Raw genomic sequence first — 12,386 nt, forward strand, 5'->3', positions numbered from 1 at the left:
ATCACAAAATGGAACAGTGTTTTCCTGTTTGAGAGAAGAATTCAGCCTAAATATGCAGAGTTTGTGGTTAAACATGTGTGAATGAAACAAAACACAACTCCAGCTCCAACTCTTTATAACAGATCAGAAAATAGCATAATATGGGTCCTTTAAAAGTCCAATATTGTGCCGAAATGACTTGTGGTGTCATTATACGAGTCCATTATGAAATGAGGAAAAAAAAGCAGCTGGAGTTGTATTTTACACAGAGGCGGAGCTACCTTTAGGCAAAAGTAAGCGGCTGCCTAGGGCCCCCAAACCTGGAGGGCCCCCAACCAATTGCCTTCAGTGCCACTAATGCCCGAGGCCTCAGAGCAATTTGATTTTCTCTCAATATGACATTAAATGAGAGTAGTTTACTTTTAAACAATAATCGTATGTAATGGATGTAAACGAAAATGTAATTGTACTAGCAAAAAAATAAAACTACTTTCTGTTCTGTAGTTCAATAGGTGACCAAACTAATAAGACAAGTTTCCAATGCACCATAATTCACATAAATAGAGATGTGCATGTCTCAAGAACAATGGGGAAAAACAGACAATAAATATATTAAACAAAACAAACAAACAAACAAACAAAACAGTGTATTACAGTGAGGGTCCCAACCTCAAGTTCGCCTAGGGCCTTCAAATTGCTAACTTCGACTCTGATTTTACATTCACTCATTGCATTGAAACTTTGCTGCTCTGTTCATGACTCAGTTTCAATTTTCAATCATAGTTCTATTTTGAGGACCATTTCCCATTCAAAAGATGATATATTTTGTTTTAACTGGTTAATCACTATGGAAATGGTCATCTTTTTGAAACTCATAAACACAGTGGTTTCAGAAAGTTTTTAATTCCTTTCTCTGAATTTTGGTGTCGCCAGAAACAAAACCTGTTTCACTTAGTTTTTATTCCTGGAACTGACAAAACAGCACAATCTTCACATTCTTGACGTACAGCGATCAGATCCTGTGACAATTTTCATGAGACAATTTCACTTTTCTTCTAGTTCATATCAACGTGTACAAAACGTTTGGATGCTTGATCATAAGCTAATTGGTGTAGAAGTTTGAGAATAAAAAAATAATGAAGGAATTAAAGGAGCTCTAAAAACATTTTTCTGGAGATATGTCATCTCTCCCCTCCTTTTGTAGCTAGTCCCCTTTGTGTTTTTAAAGTCCATATATCATCCTCATTGAAATCGCCTTACATTTCCTTTTTTTTTTTTTTTTTTTTTGCCAACAGATGGCACAAAAAACAATGAATTACATCTACTTTTTACACATTTAAAAGTTTGAAATTTAGATCATGTGAAATATCAAACAATGGTCCAAATTATTCCTCACTTACTTTAATTAGAATACTCAGAATGCATATTCAAAATGATGAGTTTAAAAGAGCTTTTGACAACTTTCAGAAGCCAGAGTGGAGTTTGCAGACAACTAGCACACACTTCCTGATTCTTAGACAATAAAACACAAATAATTAGGTACAGATAGTCAGTGATGGAAAGAATACTTTGAAAATGTATGAATACTGAATACCTGCACACCATACTCAAATACATGGTCCAATCAGAGTACTGCGTTCTGAGTACTTAAGGTCGTCACACACTACAGGAAAATTTGCCCGATTTTGGCTGACATGTGCTTCTGTCCAGTTTCAGGGAGGCGTGACCCGACTTTGTGTTTTCATGTGAGATTTTGAAGTTACTGCGCTCCTTGTGTGTGGTGTCAGTGTGACTCTGAGCTGCTCTGTCAGATCATAACCACCAAACATCAGCAACACTACAATAACAGCCGATAAAACAGAACATCAGGGGCAGAGGAGTGACGGATACAGAGACACAAGATACAAGCTCACAGTGAAAATAATGAGAAGGCTTTATTCCTATTCTTATAAAGTCGTAAATTTAAACTGCAGCATCTCATCCACATTATCCACAGAAATTGTCCTCCACAAATAATAACACCCAGTCCACAAAACCACGTTCTTCCTCCAGTTTGAGGTGTTCTTTGAAAGTAAAAAGGCCAGAGTAGTTCCTCACGTATGTTTGTTTACATCCACATGGTGCACGGATTGAGGTGAAGCTGCAGATTAGTGATAGTGACTCTACTTCCTGCAGACTTTATCTCCAATCTTTTATGCTTTAAAATCATGTATCTGAAGTTTTGCACCACATTTCACAAATTATAACAACACAGTTTTGACTTGTATCTAAACTAGAAGTGCAGTTCTCTGATCTTTTGAACACAAGAGTCTCAAAGCAAGTGGTTTTACTGTTGACAGGAAACAGCTGACGTGATCGCGCTCACACCTGCAGACATTTCCCACTGCAGTGTTTGCGATTGGAGATTTTAAGTCTCATAAGATTCTCCTCGTGTCTGTGGTGTGAGTTTTTAGTCATATGTTTAAAAAACATTTAAGCAAAATCCTGTAGTGTGTGGTGGGCTTTAGAATACTTTTACATCAAGTTGCATTTAACTTATAGTGTAAAAGCACAACGAATTAAAAACATCTTTATATTTGCTTCACTGTTTTGAAAGCATTTTCTATCATGAATTGGAGCTGGAAAAATGACACATGCATAAACCACAAGAGCAGCATGATTATTTGTAGCCTGATTCATCAGCCGGTTTGTGGAAACTGTCTGACCTCACAACATTAGAATTTGTTCACTCAACGGTAGGCACGTACTTTTTTCATTTAACCAGTCGCTGCTATTTGGTTGTAAAGTATGTAATGCACCGCTAACGGGGCTAAATGGTTTATTAAGCTTTTCCCAAATCCCGTAGGAAGAAGGACAATAACGTTTTTCCCCTTGATAAAATTCACCAAACATTCCCTTTGTTCCGGCTTTAAATCCTCGATCTCAGGAATCATTGCCAACACAGAATGTATGGCTCTTCGCTGATTGGCTGGTGCCCGAACTCACACTTCCAGGATTCTTGCAAACCTTCTAGCGTATTCCAATTCCTGACCTAGTCGCTGGAGAGAAATGAAATTGAGCGAAGGCAATAGGTGGCACCAGCCTGGCTAGATAATTTGAGGTTTGAAGCCTAAAATACATGATCAAATCCCATGTGTTTCTTACAAAATAAAGAAGTAACTGTACCAGAATAGAGTTACTCAAAATACATATTCTCACTACATGTATTCATTTTGCTCAAATACAAGTCCCTTTAATACATTTAGACATATATTATCCATGCTCCCCTTTACTGGGCTTCTGCAGTGACGTCACGATGATGCAGCAGAGTCAAAGAACCAAAAATACAATATAGCTCTATATCTGTATTTCTGACGACTGCGCCCAATCACAGTCCGGTTTCAAAAGCCATCGGTCAGCATCGGTGTGGACTGGAATCCTGCCTGAAGTCTGCCATTGTCTGGGAGCTGATTACAGATGCACAGTTGGCCGCAGTGTCCCGGGGGGGGGGGCACAAGGGGGGCTCTGTGCTCCGTCTGGACAGAGTGGGCACCGCAGAAGTGACCAGCGCGACTGCGTGTGACGGGCACAGCGACGGGCAGATGCAGGCAGCTGTGAGGGAGAGGAGGCGGCCGAAAGAACATAACTGGAGCAGGGTTGGTGTTGCCTGAGCAGACAGCCCTTTCTACATTCTGTTTCAAATACAGAAGGGACTCAACTCAGACCGTAGAGCAAGAAAAAGCTCTGTCCAAACTTGAGACAGTCCAACCACAGGAAAAAAATATATAACTGAACCTGAAATAAGTAATAATTTGGCGCTTCAGTTGTTGATTCTGTAAAAATCTGCTGTTTCTCAGACGTGACTTGCCCGTAGTGACCTTTAGGGACCCCCCGCCATCACAGATTTCAATGCGCCAGAGGTTTTCCGAAAATGTATATAGTTTGTCGGCCAAAAAAAAAGCGGAAACATTGTTCTCGTATCGGGTTGGTTATTCTCCTAACGAAATCACCCATTTTTCACCCACTGAACAATGACGAAAAGTCCTGAAATTTTTCCATCTGGTAAAACTCGCGCTTCTCTAACTTTTGGCTATTTTCATTTTCCTAAAATAAATAAAATGGCTCGTCAGCGCCACCAAACGACTCAAAAATGCATTAGGAAATACGAATGACACAAAAAAAATTTGCATGTACAATCATAAAATTTGACACAGAAGTCGATCATGTCAAGTCAAGGAAAAAATATTATTACGCCAACACCGTGCGCTCCACTAGGGGGCAGTAATATTGGCTTAAATTTGGCTAAGCTTTTACGAACTCCTCCGAGGGCGTTCACCCGAACGAGCTCAAGTTTGGTCCATATTATCTCAAGACGTGGAACATCAAAAGTTATCCACATTTTTCACACACGTCTTACGGTCTCTGAGCAGTGAAGCAACAAAAAATGCACACAATTTTGGAGATTTACAAATTGCTCCCATTTGCTCAAACGAACTCCGATTTCAATGAAATTTGAAACAGTTGTTAAACTCTCTGCCCTGAAGCTACTTCATGTGAAAATTATTAATTTGGCGCATTAGTGCCCCCTATAGATTGAAACAAAATTTAATATGTGAGACAATCATTTGTTCCCAAATAGTTGTTCAAAAATTTCTGAAATTTTGCACAACATTCCATTTTGGCATCCTGATCCAAAAGTCAATGACACCCATGTCATATCTTTTATGGCGTTGCCATAGCGATGACATAAACTCTCCCTTGGTAAAATCTACAAATTCTGGCACTAACTTTGGCCGATTTCATTCAAAATTTTAATCGCGGGTTCACACCCCGACCCTGAACAGATTTATATAAGAAAATCTCAGGTGGGCGCAATAGCGCCCCCTAGGGAAATTGCACGGTTGTGCCAAAATTTACTTTGTCGTAGACATATAACATTTGGTACACAGATTCATGACATGGTCTCGATCAAAAAAGTGTAGGACGACCCCATGCCATTTCCCCATAGTGTTGCCATGGTGACAGGCTAAACATCTGACCTCGCCAATAGGACGCCCAACAAAAACTTTGGTGTAGCCAAACCAAATTTGGTACATAGATGCATCATGGGAATAGGAACAAAAAAGTATATTACGTGGTTAGAGAAGCGCGAGTTTTACCAGATGGAAAAATTTCAGGACTTTTCGTCATTGTTCATCCATCCATCCATCCATCCATTTTCGTCCGCTTATCCGGGGCCGGGTCGCGGGGGGAGCAGCCTAAGCAGGGACTCCCAGACTTCCTTCACCCCAGACACGTCCTCCAGCTCCTCCGGGGGGACCCCGAGGCGTTCCCAGGCCAGCCGAGAGACATAGTCCCTCCAGCGTGTCCTGGGTCTTCCCCGGGGCCTCCTCCCGGCGGGACATGCCCGGAACACCTCCCGAGGGAGGCGCCCAGGAGGCATCCGGAACAGATGCCCGAGCCACCTCAACTGGCTCCTCTCGACGTGGAGGAGCAGCGACTCTACTCCGAGCTCCTCCCGTGTGACTGAGCTCCTCACCCTATCTCTAAGGGAGCGCCCAGCCACCCTGCGGAGGAAACTCATTTCAAGCGCTTGTATCCGCGATCTCGTCCTTTCGGTCACTACCCAGAGCTCATGACCATAGGTGAGAGTAGGAACGAAGACTGACCGGTAAATCAAGAGCTTCGCCTTTCGACTCAGCTCCCTCTTCACCACAACGGTCCGATACATACAGCGACCGCATCACTGCCGAAGCTGCACCGATCCGCCTGTCAATCTCCCGTTCCGTCCTTCCCTCACTCGTGAACAAGACCCCGAGATACTTGAACTCCTCCACTTGAGGCAAAGACTCCCCACCCACCCGGAGAGGGCAAGCCACCTTTTTCCGGTCGAGAACCATGGTCTCGGACTTGGAAGAGCTGATCTTCATCCCAGCCGCTTCACACTCGGCTGCAAACCGCCCCAGTGCACATTGCAGGTCCTGGCTCGATGAAGCCAACAGGACAACATCGTCCGCAAACAGCAGAGATGAAATCCTGTGGCCCCCAAACCGGACCCCCTCCGGCCCCTGACTGCGCCTAGAAATTCTGTCCATAAATACAATGAACAGAACCGGTGACAAAGGGCAGCCCTGGCGGAGTCCAACATGCACCGGGAACAGGTCTGACTTACTGCCGGCAATGCGAACACAGCTCCTGCTCCGGTCATACAGGGACCGGACAGCCCTTAGCAAAGGGCCCCGGACCCCATACTCCCAGAGCACCCCCCACAGGACACCACGAGGGACACGGTCGAATGCCTTCTCCAAGTCCACAAAACACATGTGGACTGGTTGGGCAAACTCCCATGAACCCTCGAGCACCCTATGGAGAGTGTAGAGCTGGTCCAGTGTTCCACGGCCAGGACGAAAACCACACCGCTCCTCCTGAATCCGAGGTTCGACTATCGGCCGGATTCTCCTCTCCAGTACCCTGGCATAGACCTTACCGGGAAGGCTGAGAAGTGTGATCCCCCTATAGTTGGAACACACCCTCCGGTCCCCCTTCTTATACAGAGGGACCACCACCCCGGTTTGCCAGTCCAGAGGTACTGTCCCCGTCATTGTTCAGTGGGTGAAAAATGGGTGAGATACGAGAACAATGTTCCACTTTTTTTTGGCCGACAAGCTATACATTTTCGGAAACCTCTGGAGCATTTCTACGTGATGGCAAGGGTCCCTGGTCACTACGGGCAAGTCACGTCGCGCCATTCTATTTTTCGGCCACTTGGAGCATCGCTTTGCGATACTAATAGGCCCTTCGCCAGCCTCTGGCGCTCGGGCCTAATAAAAGACACAGAAGACCACACAGCTCAGGTGTTTAAAGACAGAGAATAAAATGAGTCTTAAGACTAGAGTCAGTGTTCCAGAGCTTAGAGCCAGTCACTTGGAAGCCAGATTGATTGTGGTTGCTATGTAAACAAATAAAGCCCAAAGCAAATAATGCATTAAAGAACAGATATACTTTGTTTTTCTTTTAGCTTTTAACCATATAACATTGTTCAATAAAAACATATGTAGAGTTTTGTTTTATTCACACTTGTTTTGTTCAGTTTTTGTTTTGTTCTGTTTAGTTAGTCTGTTTCCTCAAAGCGTCATAAAAACTGAATTTCCCAGTTTTCAAATTGTGTTCATTGCAACTACATGTTTCCATTAGCCTGTGAAAAAAAAGTTGTTAATCCTAGTTGTTGTAAGTAGAGGGCCCCAGTTCCAAGAATATGAAGCAGTTTCAGTACATTTCAGCACTGAAACTGTCAATGCAAATGTGAGACTCACGTGAGGCTTGTTCTGCTTTCTGAATGGATAATCATCTTGAGAACCAAAACACATTATATCACACCATATACTGTAAGTTCTCATAACATACCTGTACAAAGTGAAACCAAAACCAGGACTTTTTTCTGTCAGGTGAGAGTCTAATCTTAAACTACCCAAATGATTTGGTAAATTAGGTGATTTTTATCTTTAGTTTTCGAAATGACTGATCTTCTTTGACAGTTCTAATGCTGCTTGATACTCGGGGAAAACCAACCTCCACCTCGAGAAAATGCAATCGAATGGTCAGTCAAATCAGGGTTCCGAAACACAAACTCTGGCTAGTTCGGTGCAGACTGAGTTGGTTGGGTTTACATCACAGCAAAAATGTCGGCACACACAGTAAACGGGGAGAATAGTTTTTTCATCATTTTGATTGTTAAGTTGTGTTCGTGTAGAGAAAGTGTCTTCTAAAAACTTTGTAGTGTGACATTTAGACTTTCTTTCACATCATTTCATCACCATTTCACAGTAGACAGACGTTTTTTTCTGAACATGTAATAGTCAAAAGGCCATAATTGAGTCGCTGACAGCAAACGTGATGGCTGACAGACTCTTTATTAGCAGGAGCTAGAAATAATTGATGTTACATTAAACTTTCTCGGGCATCCATATTTTCCCCAACTGTTGCAATGGAATAGCCAGGTTGGTGCCATCTAGTGCCTCCGCTCAATTTAATTTCTCTCCAGCGACTCGTCAGGAATCAGAATATACTAAGACGGTTTGCAAAAACTCCGGAAGTTGTAGATCGCACATTAGCCAATCAGCGAAGAGCTGAACCAACCCGAGCTGCGATAGCAGACTGCATGTTATGGCGCAACAATGGAGGGACCCAAAAATGGACTTCAGAGCGGTTAAAAATGGAAAAGGAGAATTTATTTTACAAAGGGCAAAATGAGGGCAGAACCAGGGCTTGGAGCAGGGCAGAAGCAGGGCTTGGAGCAGGGCAGAAGCAGGGCTTGGAGCAGGGCAGAAGCAGGGCTTGGAGCAGGGCAGGCTTGGAGCAGGACAGGAGCAGGAGCAGGAGCTGGAGCAGGAGCTGGAGCAGGGCTGGAGCAGGGCTGGAGACGGCAGGGATCACTGAAGGGCAGAGAACGCAAGTAAGAAAAATGTAAGAATCTAGGAGCCAAGAGGTTCACCGTGTGCAGGTAGGAACAATCTGGCAGAGACTCACAGGTGAGCAGGTGTCAAGTAGTGGCTCTTGATTGCTTGCAGGTGCGATGAATCAGGACCAGGAGACTCCGCCCAAACACACACACACACACACACACACACAGGGAGGGGAGCACCAGCCATGACAGTACCCCCCCCCCTAACGGACGTCTCCAGACGTCTTACCAGGCTTGTCTGGGAAAGCCCTGTAGAAGTCCCGGAGGAGGGACTTATCCAGGATATTGCTGCGGGGAATCCAAGAGCGCTCCTCTGGGCCGTATCCCTCCCAGTCGACCAGATACTGAAAACCCCTCCCACGGCGCCGAACATCAAGAATCCGACTCACAGTAAAGGCCGGGTAACCATCGACGACTCGGGTGGGAGGAGGGGGATCGGCTGGAGGGCTGAGAGGACAGGATGACACTGGCTTGAGGAGAGACACGTGAAATGAAGGATGAATATTCAGGGAGGAGGGCAACTTAAGACGCACAACAGCAGGATTTATCACACTCTCAATGACATATGGGCCAATGAACTTAGGTGCTAGTTTCTTAGACTCCACTTGCAGAGGAAGGTCACGGGTTGACAGCCAAACCTTTTGTCCAGGCTGGTAGGGAGGAGATTGCTTCTGATGTCTATCGGCGAATCGCTGATTGCGAGTTGCCGTACGCTGCAGAGCAGCTCGAGCAGCCCTCCAAACATGGCGACAGCGTCTTACATGAGCCTGGACTGATGGAACCGCCACATCCTCCTCTTGATCTGGGAAGAGAGGAGGTTGGAAACCCAAGGACACCATGAATGGAGTCATACCTGTGGCAGAGGATACAAGGGAGTTGTGGGCATATTCGATCCAGGGCAAATATGTGCTCCATGTGGCTGGGTTACGGGCGGTGACGCAGCGCAGGGCTGTCTCAAGGTCCTGATTGGTCCGTTCTGTCTGACCATTAGATTGAGGGTGGTACCCTGATGAAAGACTGATGGAGGTTCCCAAGGCCTGGCAAAATGCCCTCCATACCTGTGACGTAAATTGTGGCCCTCTGTCTGAGACAATATCGGTAGGTATGCCGTGGAGCCTGTATACATGAAGAACCAAAAGGTTAGCAGTTTCAGTGGAAGTTGGCAATTTGGGGAGGGAAATAAAATGCACTGCCTTAGAGAAGCGGTCCACGATTGTGAGAATAACTGTATTACCATCAGAGTCTGGGAGTCCAGTGACAAAATCTATGGCTATATGGGACCATGGTCGGCTGGGAATAGGCAAGGGGTTGAGGAGACCAGAGGGAACCTGATGATTAGACTTGCTTCGGGCACAGGTAGTACAGGCAGCAATAAAAGATCGAGTGTCCTTGCTCATAGACGGCCACCAGAATCTCTGTTTAAGAAAAGCTAAGGTCCGGTGGAAACCAGGGTGACACGTAAGTTTAGAACTATGCCCCCACTGGAGAACCTGAGCTCGCACCGACTCCGGCACAAAAAGTGAGTTAGGCGGACAGTTATCTGGGGCAGGTTGGTTTTGCTGAGCCTCACGAACCACTCTTTCAATCTCCCAATGAATAGATGCAACCAGGGAAGTGGATGGAGCAACCTCAGGATGAATTAGCTGGACTGTCAATCACACATGTGGCAGGCAGGATGGGTTCAGGCAGAGACTCAGAGACATCAGGAGAGAACTGACGAGATAAGGAGTCTGGCTTTATATTCCGAGAACCAGGACGGTAGGTTAGGACAAAGTTGAACCTTCCCAGGAACAGAGCCCATCTAGCCTGTCGGGAGTTGAGCCTCTTGGCAGAACGGAGATATGACAGATTTTTGTGGTCTGTCCAAACAATGAAAGGATGTTCTGCACCCTCCAGCCAGTGCCTCCACTCCTGCAAGGCCAAAACTACAGCCAAAAGTTCCCTGTTACCAATGTCATAATTAACCTCAGCAGGTGACAGACGGTGAGAGAAGAAGGCACAAGGATGAATCCTTTGATCTCCAGTGGAACGCTGGGAAAGGACTGCTCCCACCCCGGAGTCTGAGGCATCAACCTCAACGATAAATTGCCTGGAGGGATCGGGATGAGTTAGGACAGGAGCAGAGGTGAACAAAGATTTAAGAGTAGCAAAAGCATCTTCGGCCTCACTGGACCACTTAAAGGGGGTGAGGGTAGAGGTGAGACGAGTCAGTGGGGCTGCCTTTCTGCTGTAGTCCTTGATAAATCTCCTATAGAAGTTTGCAAACCCTAGAAAACGCTGAAGTTGTTTTCTGGTTTCGGGTCTGGGCCACTCTGCCACGGCTTTCACCTTTTCAGGATCTGCCTTGATCTGCCCCTGTTGAATGACAAAGCCCAGAAAATTAACAGATGTTGCATGAAACTCACACTTCTCCGCTTTCACAAAGAGCTTGTTCTCTAGGAGGCGCTGCAGGACGAGTCTGACATGCTGGACATGTTCCTTAAGATCCCTGGAAAAAATGAGAATGTCATCCAAATAGACAAAAACAAACTTATTCAGCATATCCCGAAGAACATCGTTGACAAGAGTTTGGAAAACTGCTGGTGCGTTTGTAAGACCAAATGGCATCACCAAGTACTCAAAATGTCCGAGCGGGGTGTTAAATGCGGTCTGCCACTCATCACCTTGTCTAATGCGTACAAGGTGATAAGCATTTCTTAAATCCAGCTTAGTAAAAATGGTAGCTTGATGAAGGGGTTCAAAGGCTGAGTCAATGAGTGGTAGGGGGTACTTATTTTTAACAGTAATGTCATTTAACCCCCTATAGTCAATACAAGGCCTTAACGTTTTGTCCTTCTTCCCCACGAAGAAAAATCCTGCGCCAACAGGTGATGAAGAGGGACGAATTAGGCCAGCAGCTAAAGAATCCTTGATGTAAACCTCCATAGCCTCTCTCTCAGGACCTGAAAGTTTATACAAGCGACTAGATGGTAAAGGAGCACCAGGAAGCAGATCAATAGCACAATCATAGGGACGGTGTGGAGGTAGGGAAAGCGCTTTCAGTTTGTTGAACACTTCACCCAGATCGTGATATTCGGGGGGCACAGCAGACAGATCAGGAGGACTGGGAGGAGGAGAAGAGACTAGTCCGCTGGGGGTGATAGCGGATTGGAGACAGTTATAATGACAAAAAGTGCTCCAGCTGGCAATGTTATTCTTCGCCCAGTCAATATGAGGATTGTGTAATTTCAGCCATGGGAGTCCCAAAACTATAGGGGCATGAGGAGAAGAATAAACTAAAAAACTGAAGGTCCTCCCTGTGATTACCAGACAACACCAGTGTAAGATTAACAGTTACATGTGTGATCCTTGCCAGCCTCTCTCCGTTCAGAGCATTTACGTCCCTGGGGGTTTTTAAGGGATCCAAAGGGATATTGGCTTGAGATACAAAGTTTGAATCAATGAAATTGTCATCTGCTCCAGAGTCAACTAGTGCAAGGAGGGGGATAGATTCTCGCGACCAGCACAGAGTAGATGCAGTCTATGTGGAAAGGAAACCGGGATAGAAGTAGTTTGGCTCACCAGAACCTCTCCAATTACTGGTGAGCCATCTCTTTTGGTCGCTGGGGGCAGGAGTTGATGTAGTGTCCAGCTTGTCCGCAGTAAATGCACAGTCCTGACCGCTGGCGGCGCTGGCGTTCTGCAGGAGTTAACCGAGCCCGACCCAGCTGCATAGGCTCCTCTCCAGTAGAGGACTCGGGGGCACTGGAAGGCACAGGGGGATTATTAATTTGAGCATTGGAGAAAGGAGAAGCCAACTGAGGCAGGGTGAGTGTACGATTTGAGGACTGTCGTGCTTTCTCTCTTTGTCTCTCTCTCAGTCTATTGTCTAGACGGGTGGCCAGGGAAATAAGTTCTTCAAGCGAGTTGGTTTCATCACGTGCAGCCAGTTCGTCCTTAACCCTCTCACTCAACCCCCTCATAAAAA

The sequence above is a fragment of the Boleophthalmus pectinirostris genome, unplaced genomic scaffold, assembly GCF_026225935.1.
Source record: "Boleophthalmus pectinirostris isolate CB_2022bp ecotype Guang Dong unplaced genomic scaffold, ASM2622593v1 HiC_scaffold_5, whole genome shotgun sequence".
Lineage (NCBI taxonomy): Eukaryota > Metazoa > Chordata > Actinopteri > Gobiiformes > Gobiidae > Boleophthalmus > Boleophthalmus pectinirostris.